Source organism: Ranitomeya variabilis, chromosome 6 (genome assembly GCF_051348905.1).
Source record: "Ranitomeya variabilis isolate aRanVar5 chromosome 6, aRanVar5.hap1, whole genome shotgun sequence".
Taxonomy (NCBI): domain Eukaryota; kingdom Metazoa; phylum Chordata; class Amphibia; order Anura; family Dendrobatidae; genus Ranitomeya; species Ranitomeya variabilis.
Genome location: NC_135237.1, coordinates 542,178,172 through 542,199,081, shown reverse-complemented (window position 1 = coordinate 542,199,081; position 20,910 = coordinate 542,178,172).

The window sequence follows — 20,910 nt, the reverse complement described above, 5'->3', positions numbered from 1 at the left end:
TTCTGGCATTATTATTATTATTATTATTATTATTATTTATTGTTATAGCGCCATTTATTCCATGGCGCTTTACATGTGAGGAGGGGTATACATAATAAAAACAAGTACAATAATCTTAAATAATACAAGTCATAACTGGTACAGGAGGAGAGAGGACCCTGCCCGCGAAGGCTCACAATCTACAAGGGATGGGTGAGAATACAGTATGTGAGGATAGAGCTGGTTATGCAGCTGTTTGGTCGATCGGTGGTTACTGCAGGTTGTAGGCTTGTCGGAAGAGGTGGGTCTTCAGGTTCTTTTAGAAATTCTTTTAGAAATCCTCTAAACGCTTGAGCAGGACCACTGGATTCATCCTCCGACGAGAGGTGCTGGGTTCTTCAGTGCTTGAGGAGCTCCTTTCTGGCGACTCAGCCGCCCTTGACCCATGTGGAGAATCTAAACCTGCCCTTGAGGAGCTTCTTTTCGGGGACTCGGCTGCCCTTGACCGCGTTTCCATGGCATGTGGAGAGCCTAAACCTGCCTGTCTAATCACAGGTTCCCTTGTACTCTCTTCTGCAGCCCTTGATGTGCTGGCTCCAGCTTCCTGCATTTCTTCCTCCCAGGATCTTAGGACCAGCAAGTGGCCTTCGCAAACGTTTTCCAGTGTATTTTCGCGATAATTTCTTTCTGCCGTTTCATTAGAGTGCCCTAGATACCTGGCAAATAAATGTTTTTCTGTGTCCTTCAGCCTCGAGATGGTCCAGGATTCAATCACCTTCCTAATCATTTTACTGGTGACAAGGGGAAGCTCAAACTTCTCATGGAAACGCATAATGTCATTGGAGACATTATAGATGGCTTTTCCTGTGGAGGATACAAAGAAGGTATTTGGCGTGTGTGGTTTGACTAGATGGGGTCTCACTTTCTCTAAATACGCTTTGAACCATTCCTCTTCAGTTGGAGTAAGCGCAAAGCAGGCCACTTGTTGTTCTGAGGTTTTGTGCTCCTTCACCCCGACGACTATGAAGTCTTGCCCCTTCCATGTGTGAGGCTTCCTCCTCTCCCATTCTGAAACTGTGAGATTTTTTACTACACCCGGCTGTTGTGCGTGCTTTAATACCAGTAGGCCCTCCAGGTAGTATACATGCACTTGATGATCCTCTCTGTACCTCTATTCTTTCTTAAATTATTAACTGTTCTAACCCCATGCCACCGCCACCCCCCATGCCACCACCACCCCCCATGCCACCGCCACCCCCCATGCCACCGCCACCCCCCATGCCACCGCCACCTCCCATGCCACCGCCACCTCCAGCAACGAAGCCAATTATTTCACACACAGTATACCACTATGTGGAGTTACACATCTGGAGGTTTCTGATGGAAATACGAGCTCCAAAGGAACCCATGTGTGTCAGACATGTGTATCTGCATTCTTCAACAAAGTCACTTGCCTCAATGTCTGTTTTGTAAACCTCTCCCAGTTTTTCAGCTTGTTCCCTTATAGCAGAAGCTTCTAGTTTGGTTAAATTTGATAGAAAAAATTGTGAAGCACTTACTCCGTCTGCGTGCCGGATGTTGGTATATAGTGACTCCACATCACATGTTACGAGTTGTGTATCAGATTCTATATGGAGTCCGTCTACCTTTTTAAGAAAATCACTGGTGTCTTTCACAAAGGACGTTAGTTCACATCCGAGAAGTTTAAGTTCCGAGTCGATAAATTTGTTGACATTCTCCAGATAATTATTACACCCTGATATTATGGGCCGTCCAGGAGGTGTTGTTGAATTCCTATGTAGTTTTGGCAAGAGATACATGGTCGGAATTGTTGGTTTATTAATCTGCAAGGCCGTAAACAATTCTTTAGAAATAATCTCTTTCTCTCTAACCAGTTGTAAAATAGCCAAAAGATCGGATTGGAACTTAATTAACGGACTGAAAGTTAATTTTTTGTAACAATTATCTTTTAGATGGTGAAAAGCCTCTGCTTCGTACATTGTTTTTGGCCATACAACTATCTTCCCACCTTTATCGGCTGGCTTAAATATCACATCTTGTAAGCCCTGTAGTCTTTTGAGAGCTAATTTTTCCTCCCTGTTCAAATTGTTAAAATTAGGATATTTAGGGATTTTTTTCAAAATCCTTACTCACCATTTTGACAAAAATGTCAATTACTGGGCAAGTGTACAAAGGGGAAATTTTCGTGATTTAGGTTGGATTGCCTTTGGGATCTTACCTCCTTGGATGGTGTTGTTTTCTTGCCAACTCCTCCAAAATAGCTAATGCCTCCTGTTCTGTCTCTGTGGGGAATAATTTCAAGGTATTTTCATTATGAAAAAAAGTTTGAATAATAATTTCCTGGCAAAAAGGTGCAGATCTTTAATAGCAATTAATTTATCAAAGATAACTGTAGGACAAAACATAAGGCTTTTATTTAATACAGTAAGTTCAATTGTACCAAGAAAATGTGAATGTGTCCGGTCATAAAAAAGGAAAATGGGTGGATGTGGAATTTGTAGATGACCAGCTGGTACTGATGAGTGTCACTATAATATATAGTGCCGGTAGGTGAGAGGCCGGGCCGGGAGGGAGATGGGATGCTGGGTATGAAGACATGCCACCAACCAGTGCACTGCAGGATCATGGCCACCCAATACAAAATCTCCAGCAAGGCTCCCTACTATCACAGGTTTTAACTGTTATTGGTCTTCTCAAACACCGGAAACCAGAACTGTGCATAGTATTCTAAGTGTGGTCGCACTAGTGACTTGTATAGAGGTAAGATTATGTTCTCCTCATGAGCATCTATGCCTCTTTTAATGCCTCCCATTATTATATTTGCCTTTGTAGCAGCTGCCTGACACTGGCCACTAAATGTGAGTTTGTCATCCACCCATACACCCAGGTCTTTTTCATTGACGGTTTTGCCCAGAGTTTTAGAATTAAGCACATATATTACTTCTACCCAAGTGCATGACCTTACATTTATCCCCATTAAAGCTCATTTGCCATTTATCAGCCCAAGCTTCTAGTTTACATAAATCATCCTGTAATATAAAATTGTCCTCCCCTGTATTGATTTCCCTGCAGAGTTCAGTGTCATCTGCAAATATTGAAATTCTGCTCTGAATGCCCCCTGCAAGGTCATTAATAAATATGTTAAAAAGAAGAGGGCCCAATACTGACCCCTGTTGTACCCCACTGCTACCCGCGACCCAGTCTGAGTGTGCTCCATTAATAACCACCCTTTGTTTCCTATCCCTGAGCCAGCTCTCAACCCACTTACACATATTTTCCCCTATCCCCATTATTCTCATTTTATGTATCAACCTTTTGTGTGGCACCGTATCAAAAGCTTTTGAAAAGTCCATATACACTACATCTACTGGGTTCCCTTGGTTCAGTCCGGAACTTACCTCTTCATAGAAGCTGATCAAATTAGTCTGACATGAACGATCCCTAGTAAACCCGTGCTGATACTGGGTCATGAGGTTATTCCTCTTCAGATACTCCAGTATAGCATCCCTTAGAATGCCCTCCAGGATTTTACCCACAGTAGAGGTTAAGCTTACTGGCCTATAATTACCGAGTTCAGTTTTTGTCACCTTTTTGAATATTGGCACCACATTTGATATACGCCAGTCCTGTGGTACAGACCCTGTTATTATGGACTCTTTAAAGATTAAAAATAATGGTCTATCAATGACTGTACTTAATTCCTGCAGTACTCGAGGGTGTATCCGATCCGGGCACGGAGATTTGTCAATTTTAATGATTTTTAGACGCCGCCGTACTTCCTACTGGGTTAAGCAGGTGACATTTAATGGGGAATTTTTATTATCACTGATCATATTGTCTGCCATGGGATTTTCTTGTGTAAATACTGATGAAAAAAAGTCATTTAGCATATTGGCTTTTTCCTCATCCTCGTCCACCATTTCACCCAGACTATTTTTAAGGGGGCAAACACTTTCATTTTTTAGTTTCTTACTATTTATGTAGTTAAAGAATATTTTGGGATTATTTTTACTCTCTCTGGCAATGAGTCTCTCTGTCTCAATTTTTGCTGCCTTGATTTGCTTTTTACAGAATTGATTTAATTTTCTGTATTTATTTAATGCCTCATCACTACCTACTTCCTTTAATTCTCTAAATGCTTTCTTTTTGTCACTTATTGCGCCCCTTACAGCTCTATTTAGCCATATTGGTTTCCTCCTATTTCTAGTATGTTTATTCCCATACGGGTATATACTTTGCACAGGTCCTATCCAGGATGCTAATAAACGTCTCCCATTTTTTTGTGTATTTTTATGTCTCAGGATATCGTCCCAGTTAATTGCACCAAGATCCTCTCTCATCCGTTGGAAATTTGCCCTCCTGAAGTTTAATGTCCTTGTCACCCCTCTACTACACATCTTATTAAAGGATACATGAAAACTTATTATTTTGTGATCACTATTGCCCAAGTGACCCCCAACCCTTAAAATTTGATATGGAGTCTGGCCTGTTTGTTAATATTAGGTCTAGCAGTGCCCCCCTTCTTGTTGGGTCCTGAACCAGTTGTGAAAGGTAATTGTCTCTCATAGTTGTCAAAAACTGATTTCCTTTGCTGGAACTGCAGGTTTCTGTTCCCCAATCTATTTCAGGGTAGTTGAAGTCCCCCATAATAATGACTTCTCCTTGAGTCGCACCTTCATCTATTTGCTTTACGAGGATATTCTCCATTGCTTCCAGTATTTTTGGAGATTTATAACAAACCCTTATCAGTAATTTATTATTTTTCCCCCTCCACTTATCTCCACCCACAGGGACTCTACAGTTATATTTAATTCACCTATATTATCACGCCGGATGGGTTTTAAGGACGATTTTACATACAGACACACCCCTCCCCCTCGCTGATCTGTACGGTCATTTCTGAAAAGGCTATAGCCCTGCAAGTTAACAGCCCAGTTATGGCTCTCATCCAGCCAGGTTTCAGATATCCCCACCATGTCATAATTATGCTCCAACAACATTAATTCTAATTAGTCCATTTTGTTGGCGAGGCTTCTGGCATTATTATTATTATTATTATTATTTATTGTTATAGCGCCATTTATTCCATGGCGCTTTACATGTGAGGAGGGGTATACATAATAAAAACAAGTACAATAATCTTAAATAATACAAGTCATAACTGGTACAGGAGGAGAGAGGACCCTGCCCGCGAAGGCTCACAATCTACAAGGGATGGGTGAGAATACAGTATGTGAGGATAGAGCTGGTTATGCAGCTGTTTGGTCGATCGGTGGTTACTGCAGGTTGTAGGCTTGTCGGAAGAGGTGGGTCTTCAGGTTCTTTTAGAAATTCTTTTAGAAATCCTCTAAACGCTTGAGCAGGACCACTGGATTCATCCTCCGACGAGAGGTGCTGGGTTCTTCAGTGCTTGAGGAGCTCCTTTCTGGCGACTCAGCCGCCCTTGACCCATGTGGAGAATCTAAACCTGCCCTTGAGGAGCTTCTTTTCGGGGACTCGGCTGCCCTTGACCGCGTTTCCATGGCATGTGGAGAGCCTAAACCTGCCTGTCTAATCACAGGTTCCCTTGTACTCTCTTCTGCAGCCCTTGATGTGCTGGCTCCAGCTTCCTGCATTTCTTCCTCCCAGGATCTTAGGACCAGCAAGTGGCCTTCGCAAACGTTTTCCAGTGTATTTTCGCGATAATTTCTTTCTGCCGTTTCATTAGAGTGCCCTAGATACCTGGCAAATAAATGTTTTTCTGTGTCCTTCAGCCTCGAGATGGTCCAGGATTCAATCACCTTCCTAATCATTTTACTGGTGACAAGGGGAAGCTCAAACTTCTCATGGAAACGCATAATGTCATTGGAGACATTATAGATGGCTTTTCCTGTGGAGGATACAAAGAAGGTATTTGGCGTGTGTGGTTTGACTAGATGGGGTCTCACTTTCTCTAAATACGCTTTGAACCATTCCTCTTCAGTTGGAGTAAGCGCAAAGCAGGCCACTTGTTGTGCTGAGGTTTTGTGCTCCTTCACCCCGACGACTATGAAGTCTTGCCCCTTCCATGTGTGAGGCTTCCTCCTCTCCCATTCTGAAACTGTGAGATTTTTTACTACACCCGGCTGTTGTGCGTGCTTTAATACCAGTAGGCCCTCCAGGTAGTATACATGCACTTGATGATCCTCTCTGTACCTCTATTCTTTCTTAAATTATTAACTGTTCTAACCCCATGCCACCACCACCCCCCATGCCACCGCCACCCCCCATGCCACCGCCACCCCCCATGCCACCGCCACCTCCCATGCCACCGCCACCTCCAGCAACGAAGCCAATTATTTCACACACAGTATACCACTATGTGGAGTTACACATCTGGAGGTTTCTGATGGAAATACGAGCTCCAAAGGAACCCATGTGTGTCAGACATGTGTATCTGCATTCTTCAACAAAGTCACTTGCCTCAATGTCTGTTTTGTAAACCTCTCCCAGTTTTTCAGCTTGTTCCCTTATAGCAGAAGCTTCTAGTTTGGTTAAATTTGATAGAAAAAATTGTGAAGCACTTACTCCGTCTGCGTGCCGGATGTTGGTATATAGTGACTCCACATCACATGTTACGAGTTGTGTATCAGATTCTATATGGAATCCGTCTACCTTTTTAAGAAAATCACTGGTGTCTTTCACAAAGGACGTTAGTTCACATCCGAGAAGTTTAAGTTCCGAGTCGATAAATTTGTTGGCATTCTCCAGATAATTATTACACCCTGATATTATGGGCCGTCCAGGAGGTGTTGTTGAATTCCTATGTAGTTTTGGCAAGAGATACATGGTCGGAATTGTTGGTTTATTAATCTGCAAGGCCGTAAACAATTCTTTAGAAATAATCTCTTTCTCTCTAACCAGTTGTAAAATAGCCAAAAGATCGGATTGGAACTTAATTAACGGACTGAAAGTTAATTTTTTGTAACAATTATCTTTTAGATGGTGAAAAGCCTCTGCTTCGTACATTGTTTTTGGCCATACAACTATCTTCCCACCTTTATCGGCTGGCTTAAATATCACATCTTGTAAGCCCTGTAGTCTTTTGAGAGCTAATTTTTCCTCCCTGTTCAAATTGTTAAAATTACGATATTTAGGGATTTTTTTCAAAATCCTTACTCACCATTTTGACAAAAATGTCAATTACTGGGCAAGTGTACAAAGGGGAAATTTTCGTGATTTAGGTTGGATTGCCTTTGGGATCTTACCTCCTTGGATGGTGTTATGTTTTCTTGCCAACTCCTCCAAAATAGCTAATGCCTCCTGTTCTGTCTCTGTGGGGAATAATTTCAAGGTATTTTCATTATGAAAAAAAGTTTGAATAATAATTTCCTGGCAAAAAGGTGCAGATCTTTAATAGCAATTAATTTATCAAAGATAACTGTAGGACAAAACATAAGGCTTTTATTTAATACAGTAAGTTCAATTGTACCAAGAAAATGTGAATGTGTCCGGTCATAAAAAAGGAAAATGGGTGGATGTGGAATTTGTAGATGACCAGCTGGTACTGATGAGTGTCACTATAATATATAGTGCCGGTAGGTGAGAGGCCGGGCCGGGAGGGAGATGGGATGCTGGGTATGAAGACATGCCACCAACCAGTGCACTGCAGGATCATGGCCACCCAATACAAAATCTCCAGCAAGGCTCCCTACTATCACAGGTTTTAACTGTTATTGGTCTTCTCAAACACCGGAGACCAGAACTGTGCATAGTATTCTAAGTGTGGTCGCACTAGTGACTTGTATAGAGGTAAGATTATGTTCTCCTCATGAGCATCTATGCCTCTTTTAATGCCTCCCATTATTATATTTGCCTTTGTAGCAGCTGCCTGACACTGGCCACTAAATGTGAGTTTGTCATCCACCCATACACCCAGGTCTTTTTCATTGACGGTTTTGCCCAGAGTTTTAGAATTAAGCACATATATTACTTCTACCCAAGTGCATGACCTTACATTTATCCCCATTAAAGCTCATTTGCCATTTATCAGCCCAAGCTTCTAGTTTACATAAATCATCCTGTAATATAAAATTGTCCTCCCCTGTATTGATTTCCCTGCAGAGTTCAGTGTCATCTGCAAATATTGAAATTCTGCTCTGAATGCCCCCTGCAAGGTCATTAATAAATATGTTAAAAAGAAGAGGGCCCAATACTGACCCCTGTTGTACCCCACTGCTACCCGCGACCCAGTCTGAGTGTGCTCCATTAATAACCACCCTTTGTTTCCTATCCCTGAGCCAGCTCTCAACCCACTTACACATATTTTCCCCTATCCCCATTATTCTCATTTTATGTATCAACCTTTTGTGTGGCACCGTATCAAAAGCTTTTGAAAAGTCCATATACACTACATCTACTGGGTTCCCTTGGTTCAGTCCGGAACTTACCTCTTCATAGAAGCTGATCAAATTAGTCTGACATGAACGATCCCTAGTAAACCCGTGCTGATACTGGGTCATGAGGTTATTCCTCTTCAGATACTCCAGTATAGCATCCCTTAGAATGCCCTCCAGGATTTTACCCACAGTAGAGGTTAAGCTTACTGGCCTATAATTACCGAGTTCAGTTTTTGTCACCTTTTTGAATATTGGCACCACATTTGATATACGCCAGTCCTGTGGTACAGACCCTGTTATTATGGACTCTTTAAAGATTAAAAATAATGGTCTATCAATGACTGTACTTAATTCCTGCAGTACTCGAGGGTGTATCCGATCCGGGCACGGAGATTTGTCAATTTTAATGATTTTTAGACGCCGCCGTACTTCCTACTGGGTTAAGCAGGTGACATTTAATGGGGAATTTTTATTATCACTGATCATATTGTCTGCCATGGGATTTTCTTGTGTAAATACTGATGAAAAAAAGTCATTTAGCATATTGGCTTTTTCCTCATCCTCGTCCACCATTTCACCCAGACTATTTTTAAGGGGGCAAACACTTTCATTTTTTAGTTTCTTACTATTTATGTAGTTAAAGAATATTTTGGGATTATTTTTACTCTCTCTGGCAATGAGTCTCTCTGTCTCAATTTTTGCTGCCTTGATTTGCTTTTTACAGAATTGATTTAATTTTCTGTATTTATTTAATGCCTCATCACTACCTACTTCCTTTAATTCTCTAAATGCTTTCTTTTTGTCACTTATTGCGCCCCTTACAGCTCTATTTAGCCATATTGGTTTCCTCCTATTTCTAGTATGTTTATTCCCATACGGGTATATACTTTGCACAGGTCCTATCCAGGATGCTAATAAACGTCTCCCATTTTTTTGTGTATTTTTATGTCTCAGGATATCGTCCCAGTTAATTGCACCAAGATCCTCTCTCATCCGTTGGAAATTTGCCCTCCTGAAGTTTAATGTCCTTGTCACCCCTCTACTACACATCTTATTAAAGGATACATGAAAACTTATTATTTTGTGATCACTATTGCCCAAGTGACCCCCAACCCTTAAAATTTGATATGGAGTCTGGCCTGTTTGTTAATATTAGGTCTAGCAGTGCCCCCCTTCTTGTTGGGTCCTGAACCAGTTGTGAAAGGTAATTGTCTCTCATAGTTGTCAAAAACTGATTTCCTTTGCTGGAACTGCAGGTTTCTGTTCCCCAATCTATTTCAGGGTAGTTGAAGTCCCCCATAATAATGACTTCTCCTTGAGTCGCACCTTCATCTATTTGCTTTACGAGGATATTCTCCATTGCTTCCAGTATTTTTGGAGATTTATAACAAACCCTTATCAGTAATTTATTATTTTTCCCCCTCCACTTATCTCCACCCACAGGGACTCTACAGTTATATTTAATTCACCTATATTATCACGCCGGATGGGTTTTAAGGACGATTTTACATACAGACACACCCCTCCCCCTCGCTGATCTGTACGGTCATTTCTGAAAAGGCTATAGCCCTGCAAGTTAACAGCCCAGTTATGGCTCTCATCCAGCCAGGTTTCAGATATCCCCACCATGTCATAATTATGCTCCAACAACATTAATTCTAATTAGTCCATTTTGTTGGCGAGGCTTCTGGCATTATTATTATTATTATTATTATTTATTGTTATAGCGCCATTTATTCCATGGCGCTTTACATGTGAGGAGGGGTATACATAATAAAAACAAGTACAATAATCTTAAATAATACAAGTCATAACTGGTACAGGAGGAGAGAGGACCCTGCCCGCGAAGGCTCACAATCTACAAGGGATGGGTGAGAATACAGTATGTGAGGATAGAGCTGGTTATGCAGCTGTTTGGTCGATCGGTGGTTACTGCAGGTTGTAGGCTTGTCGGAAGAGGTGGGTCTTCAGGTTCTTTTAGAAATCCTTTTAGGATTCTTTTAGAAATCCTCTAAACGCTTGAGCAGGACCACTGGATTCATCCTCCGACGAGAGGTGCTGGGTTCTTCAGTGCTTGAGGAGCTCCTTTCTGGCGACTCAGCCGCCCTTGACCCATGTGGAGAATCTAAACCTGCCCTTGAGGAGCTTCTTTTCGGGGACTCGGCTGCCCTTGACCGCGTTTCCATGGCATGTGGAGAGCCTAAACCTGCCTGTCTAATCACAGGTTCCCTTGTACTCTCTTCTGCAGCCCTTGATGTGCTGGCTCCAGCTTCCTGCATTTCTTCCTCCCAGGATCTTAGGACCAGCAAGTGGCCTTCGCAAACGTTTTCCAGTGTATTTTCGCGATAATTTCTTTCTGCCGTTTCATTAGAGTGCCCTAGATACCTGGCAAATAAATGTTTTTCTGTGTCCTTCAGCCTCGAGATGGTCCAGGATTCAATCACCTTCCTAATCATTTTACTGGTGACAAGGGGAAGCTCAAACTTCTCATGGAAACGCATAATGTCATTGGAGACATTATAGATGGCTTTTCCTGTGGAGGATACAAAGAAGGTATTTGGCGTGTGTGGTTTGACTAGATGGGGTCTCACTTTCTCTAAATACGCTTTGAACCATTCCTCTTCAGTTGGAGTAAGCGCAAAGCAGGCCACTTGTTGTTCTGAGGTTTTGTGCTCCTTCACCCCGACGACTATGAAGTCTTGCCCCTTCCATGTGTGAGGCTTCCTCCTCTCCCATTCTGAAACTATGAGATTTTTTACTACACCCGGCTGTTGTGCGTGCTTTAATACCAGTAGGCCCTCCAGGTAGTATACATGCACTTGATGATCCTCTCTGTACCTCTATTCTTTCTTAAATTATTAACTGTTCTAACCCCATGCCACCACCACCCCCCATGCCACCGCCACCCCCCATGCCACCGCCACCCCCCATGCCACCGCCACCACCTCCCATGCCACCGCCACCTCCAGCAACGAAGCCAATTATTTCACACACAGTATACCACTATGTGGAGTTACACATCTGGAGGTTTCTGATGGAAATACGAGCTCCAAAGGAACCCATGTGTGTCAAGACATGTGTATCTGCATTCTTCAACAGAGTCACTTGCCTCAATGTCTGTTTTGTAAACCTCTCCCAGTTTTTCAGCTTGTTCCCTTATAGCAGAAGCTTCTAGTTTGGTTAAATTTGATAGAAAAAATTGTGAAGCACTTACTCCGTCTGCGTGCCGGATGTTGGTATATAGTGACTCCACATCACATGTTACGAGTTGTGTATCAGATTCTATATGGAGTCCGTCTACCTTTTTAAGAAAATCACTGGTGTCTTTCACAAAGGACGTTAGTTCACATCCGAGAAGTTTAAGTTCCGAGTCGATAAATTTGTTGACATTCTCCAGATAATTATTACACCCTGATATTATGGGCCGTCCAGGAGGTGTTGTTGAATTCCTATGTAGTTTTGGCAAGAGATACATGGTCGGAATTGTTGGTTTATTAATCTGCAAGGCCGTAAACAATTCTTTAGAAATAATCTCTTTCTCTCTAACCAGTTGTAAAATAGCCAAAAGATCGGATTGGAACTTAATTAACGGACTGAAAGTTAATTTTTTGTAACAATTATCTTTTAGATGGTGAAAAGCCTCTGCTTCGTACATTGTTTTTGGCCATACAACTATCTTCCCACCTTTATCGGCTGGCTTAAATATCACATCTTGTAAGCCCTGTAGTCTTTTGAGAGCTAATTTTTCCTCCCTGTTCAAATTGTTAAAATTAGGATATTTAGGGATTTTTTTCAAAATCCTTACTCACCATTTTGACAAAAATGTCAATTACTGGGCAAGTGTACAAAGGGGACATTTTCGTGATTTAGGTTGGATTGCCTTTGGGATCTTACCTCCTTGGATGGTGTTATGTTTTCTTGCCAACTCCTCCAAAATAGCTAATGCCTCCTGTTCTGTCTCTGTGGGGAATAATTTCAAGGTATTTTCATTATGAAAAAAAGTTTGAATAATAATTTCCTGGCAAAAAGGTGCAGATCTTTAATAGCAATTAATTTATCAAAGATAACTGTAGGACAAAACATAAGGCTTTTATTTAATACAGTAAGTTCAATTGTACCAAGAAAATGTGAATGTGTCCGGTCATAAAAAAGGAAAATGGGTGGATGTGGAATTTGTAGATGACCAGCTGGTACTGATGAGTGTCACTATAATATATAGTGCCGGTAGGTGAGAGGCCGGGCCGGGAGGGAGATGGGATGCTGGGTATGAAGACATGCCACCAACCAGTGCACTGCAGGATCATGGCCACCCAATACAAAATCTCCAGCAAGGCTCCCTACTATCACAGGTTTTAACTGTTATTGGTCTTCTCAAACACCGGAGACCAGAACTGTGCATAGTATTCTAAGTGTGGTCGCACTAGTGACTTGTATAGAGGTAAGATTATGTTCTCCTCATGAGCATCTATGCCTCTTTTAATGCTTCCCATTATTATATTTGCCTTTGTAGCAGCTGCCTGACACTGGCCACTAAATGTGAGTTTGTCATCCACCCATACACCCAGGTCTTTTTCATTGACGGTTTTGCCCAGAGTTTTAGAATTAAGCACATATATTACTTCTACCCAAGTGCATGACCTTACATTTATCCCCATTAAAGCTCATTTGCCATTTATCAGCCCAAGCTTCTAGTTTACATAAATCATCCTGTAATATAAAATTGTCCTCCCCTGTATTGATTTCCCTGCAGAGTTCAGTGTCATCTGCAAATATTGAAATTCTGCTCTGAATGCCCCCTGCAAGGTCATTAATAAATATGTTAAAAAGAAGAGGGCCCAATACTGACCCCTGTTGTACCCCACTGCTACCCGCGACCCAGTCTGAGTGTGCTCCATTAATAACCACCCTTTGTTTCCTATCCCTGAGCCAGCTCTCAACCCACTTACACATATTTTCCCCTATCCCCATTATTCTCATTTTATGTATCAACCTTTTGTGTGGCACCGTATCAAAAGCTTTTGAAAAGTCCATATACACTACATCTACTGGGTTCCCTTGGTTCAGTCCGGAACTTACCTCTTCATAGAAGCTGATCAAATTAGTCTGACATGAACGATCCCTAGTAAACCCGTGCTGATACTGGGTCATGAGGTTATTCCTCTTCAGATACTCCAGTATAGCATCCCTTAGAATGCCCTCCAGGATTTTACCCACAGTAGAGGTTAAGCTTACTGGCCTATAATTACCGAGTTCAGTTTTTGTCACCTTTTTGAATATTGGCACCACATTTGATATACGCCAGTCCTGTGGTACAGACCCTGTTATTATGGACTCTTTAAAGATTAAAAATAATGGTCTATCAATGACTGTACTTAATTCCTGCAGTACTCGAGGGTGTATCCGATCCGGGCACGGAGATTTGTCAATTTTAATGATTTTTAGACGCCGCCGTACTTCCTACTGGGTTAAGCAGGTGACATTTAATGGGGAATTTTTATTATCACTGATCATATTGTCTGCCATGGGATTTTCTTGTGTAAATACTGATGAAAAAAAGTCATTTAGCATATTGGCTTTTTCCTCATCCTCGTCCACCATTTCACCCAGACTATTTTTAAGGGGGCAAACACTTTCATTTTTTAGTTTCTTACTATTTATGTAGTTAAAGAATATTTTGGGATTATTTTTACTCTCTCTGGCAATGAGTCTCTCTGTCTCAATTTTTGCTGCCTTGATTTGCTTTTTACAGAATTGATTTAATTTTCTGTATTTATTTAATGCCTCATCACTACCTACTTCCTTTAATTCTCTAAATGCTTTCTTTTTGTCACTTATTGCGCCCCTTACAGCTCTATTTAGCCATATTGGTTTCCTCCTATTTCTAGTATGTTTATTCCCATACGGGTATATACTTTGCACAGGTCCTATCCAGGATGCTAATAAACATCTCCCATTTTTTTGTGTATTTTTATGTCTCAGGATATCGTCCCAGTTAATTGCACCAAGATCCTCTCTCATCCGTTGGAAATTTGCCCTCCTGAAGTTTAATGTCCTTGTCACCCCTCTACTACACATCTTATTAAAGGATACATGAAAACTTATTATTTTGTGATCACTATTGCCCAAGTGACCCCCAACCCTTAAAATTTGATATGGAGTCTGGCCTGTTTGTTAATATTAGGTCTAGCAGTGCCCCCCTTCTTGTTGGGTCCTGAACCAGTTGTGAAAGGTAATTGTCTCTCATAGTTGTCAAAAACTGATTTCCTTTGCTGGAACTGCAGGTTTCTGTTCCCCAATCTATTTCAGGGTAGTTGAAGTCCCCCATAATAATGACTTCTCCTTGAGTCGCACCTGTTGTGAATTTGGATTCTGGGCTCCCCCGGTGGCCGCTTGTGGAATTGGACTTGTCATCCTCTTTCCTGTTTCACCTGATTCCATCAGTAGTGGGTGTCGCTATTTAAGCTCATTTCTCTGGTGGTTTCTTGCCGGTCAACAATGTTATCTGATGCCTCTCAGTGCTTGTTCCTGCTTCTAGACAACTACTAGATAAGTTGGACTTTTGTCCATGTTTTGTTTTGCCTATTTGTTCCAGTTCACAGCTGAAGTTTTGTTACTGTGTCTGGAAAGCTCTCGTTGATCAGGGATTGCTACTCTGGCGTTATGAGTTAATGCCAGAGTTTAAGGTAATCTCTGGATGGTGTTTTGTTAGTGTTTTTCTGCTGACCATGAAAGTATACTATCTGTCTTCTGCTATCTAGTAAGCGGACCTCAAATTTGCTAAGACTATTTTCCTGCTGCGTTTGTTGTTTCATCTGAACTCACCGTCATTATATGTGGGGGGCTACTGTCTTCTTTGGAATATTTCTCTAGAGGTGAGCCAGGTCTTATATTTCCCTCTGCTAGCTATTTAGGTCTTAGGCCAGAGCTGGGCATCTAGCAATAAATAGGAAATGCTACCTGGCTATTTCTAGTTGCGCGGCAGGCTTAGTTCATGGTCAGTATAGTTCCATCTTCCGAGAGCTTGTCCCTCTATAGGCTTGCTATGATCTCTGCCTGCAGAGATCATGACAGTTTGACCGGCCCATAAAGTGTTAAAGACCCAGGTTGAGAAAGGAGAGTTATAAGAAGTCTGCTGGAATTTTTTTTTTTTTTTTTCCCTCCAGTCTGCCTTGCTGCAGTCTTTTTTCTCTCTCTCCTCCTAATCTCTGTATGCTCTGTGTGCACCTGACAATAATGGATCTCCAGAGTGTAACTGCGGGTTTGAATAATCTCATCACGAAAGTACAAAATTTACAAGATTTTGTGGTACATGCTCCGGTATCTGAGCCGAGAATTCCTTTGCCGGAGTTCTTCACAGGGAATAGAGCTAGCTTCCAGAATTTCCGAAATAATTGTAAGCTTTATTTGTCCCTGAAGTCTCGTTCAGCTGGAGACCCTGCTCAGCAGGTTAGGATTGTGATTTCCTTGCTCAGGGATGACCCTCAAGATTGGGCCTTCTCATTGCCAGCAGGGGATTCTACTCATGTTATATCGGCATGCTCTAGGCGTACAAAGAAGCTTGATAAGTCTGTTTCCATTGGCACCATTCAGTCTAAGTTTATTTTGTCTGTAACCCTGATTTGCTCTTTGTCATCCATTGCCACGGACGCCTATGTTGACTCTGGCGCCGCTCTGAGTCTTATGGATTGGTCCTTTGCCAATCGTTGTGGTTTTGATTTAGAGCCTTTGGAGACTCTTATTCCTCTGAAGGGGATTGACTCCACCCCATTGGCTAATAATAAACCACAATACTGGACACAAGTAACCATGCGTATCAATCCGGATCACCAGGAGATTATTCGTTTCCTGGTGCTGTATAATTTACATGACGATTTGGTACTGGGATTGCCATGGTTGCAGTCTCACAACCCAGTCTTGGACTGGAGAGCAATGTCTGTGTTGAGCTGGGGATGTAAGGGTATTCATGGGGACGTACCTTTGGTTTCTATTTCGTCGTCCATTCCCTCTGAAGTCCCTGAGTTCCTCTCTGATTATCAAGACGTCTTTGACGAACCCAAGCTTGGGTCGTTACCTCCGCACCGTGAGTGCGATTGTGCCATAGATTTGATACCGGGTTGTAAATATCCAAAGGGTCGTTTGTTTAATTTGTCTGTGCCGGAACATGCTGCTATGCGGGAATATATAAAGGAGTCTTTGGAAAAGGGACATATTCGTCCATCTTCTTCTCCCTTGGGAGCTGGGTTTTTCTTTGTCTCAAAAAAAGACGGCTCTTTGAGACCATGTATTGATTATCGGCTTCTGAATAAGATCACTGTTAAGTATCAATACCCATTGCCATTGCTTACTGATTTGTTTGCTCGTATAGAGGGTGCTAAGTGGTTCTCTAAAATTGATCTTCGTGGGGCGTATAATTTGGTGCGGATCAGGCAGGGGGATGAGTGGAAGACCGCATTTAATACGCCCGAGGGCCACTTTGAGTATTTGGTCATGCCTTTTGGTCTTTCTAATGCCCCTTCAGTTTTCCAGTCTTTTATGCATGATATTTTCCGCGATTTTCTGGATAAATTTATGATAATATATCTGGATGATATTCTGATTTTTTCTGATGACTGGGACTCTCATGTCCAGCAGGTCAGGAGAGTTTTTCAGGTTCTGCGGTCTAATTCTTTATGTGTGAAGGGGTCTAAGTGCGTTTTTGGGGTCCAGAAAATTTCCTTTTTGGGGTATATTTTTTCTCCCTCTTCCATTGAGATGGATCCCGTCAAGGTGCAAGCTATTTGTGACTGGACTCAGCCCTCCTCTCTTAAGGGTCTTCAGAGATTTTTGGGCTTTGCCAACTTTTACCGCCGATTTATTGCTGGTTTTTCGGATGTCGTTAAACCACTGACTGATTTGACCAGACAAGGCGCTGATGTTGCTAATTGGTCCCCTCATGCTGTAGAGGCCTTTCAGGAGCTTAAGCGCCGTTTTGCCTCTGCCCCTGTGTTGCGTCAGCCTGATGTGAATCTGCCTTTTCAGGTTGAGGTTGACGCTTCGGAGATCGGAGCTGGGGCAGTGTTGTCGCAGAAAGGTTCCGACTGCTCCGTCATTAGGCCTTGTGCCTTCTTTTCTCGCAAATTTTCGCCCGCAGAGCGGAATTATGATGTTGGGAATCGGGAGCTTTTGGCCATGAAGTGGGCGTTTGAGGAGTGGCGCCATTGGCTCGAGGGGGCTAGGCATCAGGTGGTGGTATTGACTGACCACAAAAATTTGATTTATCTTGAGACTGCCAGACGCCTGAATCCTAGACAGGCGCGCTGGTCTTTATTTTTTTCTCGCTTTAATTTTGTGGTGTCGTACCTACCGGGTTCTAAGAATGTTAAGGCAGATGCCCTTTCTAGGAGTTTTGACCCGGACTCTCCTGGTAATTCTGAACCCACAGGTATCCTTAGGGAGGGAGTAATTTTGTCGGCCGTTTCTCCTGATCTGCGGCGGTCCTTGCAAGAGTTTCAGGCGGATAGACCGGATCGTTGTCCGCCTGATAGACTGTTTGTTCCGGATGATTGGACCAGCAGAGTCATCTCTGAGGTACATTCTTCTGCATTGGCAGGTCATCCCGGAATTTTTGGTACCAGGGATTTGGTGGCAAGATCCTTCTGGTGGCCTTCTCTGTCACGAGATGTGCGAGTCTTTGTGCAGTCATGTGACGTTTGTGCTCGGGCCAAGTCTTGTAGTTCTCGGGCTAGCGGACTGCTGTTGCCCTTGCCTATTCCTAAGAGGCCTTGGACACACATCTCGATGGATTTTATTTCAGATCTGCCTGTTTCCCAGAAGATGTCTGTCATCTGGGTGGTCTGTGACCGTTTCTCTAAAATGGTCCATTTGGTTCCTCTGCCCAAGTTACCTTCTTCTTCTGAGTTGGTTCCTCTGTTTTTTCAGAATGTTGTCCGATTGCACGGTATTCCTGAGAATATTGTTTCTGACAGAGGTACCCAATTTGTGTCTAGATTTTGGCGGGCATTCTGTGCTAGGATGGGCATAGATTTGTCTTTTTCATCTGCTTTTCACCCTCAGACTAATGGCCAGACCGAGCGGACTAATCAGACCCTTGAGACATATCTGAGGTGTTTTGTCTCTGCTGACCAGGATGATTGGGTTGCTTTTTTGCCATTGGCAGAGTTCGCCCTCAATAATCGGGCCAGTTCTTCCACCTTGGTGTCCCCGTTTTTCTGTAATTCGGGGTTTCACCCTCGATTTTCCTCCGGTCAGGTGGAATCCTCGGATTGTCCTGGAGTGGATGCGGTGGTGGAGAGATTGCATCACATCTGGGGGCAGGTTATGGACAATTTGAAGTTGTCCCAGGAGAAGACTCAGCGTTTTGCCAACCGTCATCGTCGTGTTGGTTCTCGGCTTTGTGTTGGAGATTTAGTGTGGTTGTCTTCTCGTTTTGTCCCTATGAGGGTCTCTTCTCCTAAGTTTAAACCTCGGTTCATCGGCCCTTATAGAATATTGGAGATTCTTAATCCTGTTTCTTTCCGTTTGGACCTCCCTGCGTCCTTTTCCATTCATAACGTTTTTCATCGGTCGTTATTGCGCAGGTATGAGGTACCTGTTGTACCTTCAGTTGAGCCTCCTGCTCCGGTGTTGGTTGAGGGTGAGTTGGAGTACGTTGTGGAGAAAATTTTGGACTCTCGTGTTTCCAGACGGAAACTCCAGTATCTGGTCAACTGGAAGGGTTACGGCCAGGAGGATAATTCTTGGGTCAATGCATCTGATGTTCATGCTTCTGATCTTGTTCGTGCCTTCCATAGGGCTCATCCTGGTCGCCCTGGTGGATCTGGTGAGGGTTCGGTGCCCCCTCCTTGAGGGGGGGGTACTGTTGTGAATTTGGATTCTGGGCTCCCCCGGTGGCCGCTTGTGGAATTGGACTTGTCATCCTCTTTCCTGTTTCACCTGATTCCATCAGTAGTGGGTGTCGCTATTTAAGCTCATTTCTCTGGTGGTTTCTTGCCGGTCAACAATGTTATCTGATGCCTCTCAGTGCTTGTTCCTGCTTCTAGACAACTACTAGATAAGTTGGACTTTTGTCCATGTTTTGTTTTGCCTATTTGTTCCAGTTCACAGCTGAAGTTTTGTTACTGTGTCTGGAAAGCTCTCGTTGATCAGGGATTGCTACTCTGGCGTTATGAGTTAATGCCAGAGTTTAAGGTAATCTCTGGATGGTGTTTTGTTAGTGTTTTTCTGCTGACCATGAAAGTATACTATCTGTCTTCTGCTATCTAGTAAGCGGACCTCAAATTTGCTAAGACTATTTTCCTGCTGCGTTTGTTGTTTCATCTGAACTCACCGTCATTATATGTGGGGGGCTACTGTCTTCTTTGGAATATTTCTCTAGAGGTGAGCCAGGTCTTATATTTCCCTCTGCTAGCTATTTAGGTCTTAGGCCAGAGCTGGGCATCTAGCAATAAATAGGAAATGCTACCTGGCTATTTCTAGTTGCGCGGCAGGCTTAGTTCATGGTCAGTATAGTTCCATCTTCCGAGAGCTTGTCCCTCTATAGGCTTGCTATGATCTCTGCCTGCAGAGATCATGACACGCACCTTCATCTATTTGCTTTACGAGGATATTCTCCATTGCTTCCAGTATTTTTGGAGATTTATAACAAACCCTTATCAGTAATTTATTATTTTTCCCCCTCCACTTATCTCCACCCACAGGGACTCTACAGTTATATTTAATTCACCTATATTATCACGCCGGATGGGTTTTAAGGACGATTTTACATACAGACACACCCCTCCCCCTCGCTGATCTGTACGGTCATTTCTGAAAAGGCTATAGCCCTGCAAGTTAACAGCCCAGTTATGGCTCTCATCCAGCCAGGTTTCAGATATCCCCACCATGTCATAATTATGCTCCAACAACATTAATTCTAATTAGTCCATTTTGTTGGCGAGGCTTCTGGCATTATTATTATTATTATTATTATTTATTGTTATAGCGCCATTTATTCCATGGCGCTTTACATGTGAGGAGGGGTATACATAATAAAAACAAGTACAATAATCTTAAATAATACAAGTCATAACTGGTACAGGAGGAGAGAGGACCCTGCCCGCGAAGGCTCACAATCTACAAGGGATGGGTGAGAATACAGTATGTGAGGATAGAGCTGGTTATGCAGCTGTTTGGTCGATCGGTGGTTACTGCAGGTTGTAGGCTTGTCGGAAGAGGTGGGTCTTCAGGTTCTTTTAGAAATCCTTTTAGGATTCTTTTAGAAATCCTCTAAACGCTTGAGCAGGACCACTGGATTCATCCTCCGACGAGAGGTGCTGGGTTCTTCAGTGCTTGAGGAGCTCCTTTCTGGCGACTCAGCCGCCCTTGACCCATGTGGAGAATCTAAACCTGCCCTTGAGGAGCTTCTTTTCGGGGACTCGGCTGCCCTTGACCGCGTTTCCATGGCATGTGGAGAGCCTAAACCTGCCTGTCTAATCACAGGTTCCCTTGTACTCTCTTCTGCAGCCCTTGATGTGCTGGCTCCAGCTTCCTGCATTTCTTCCTCCCAGGATCTTAG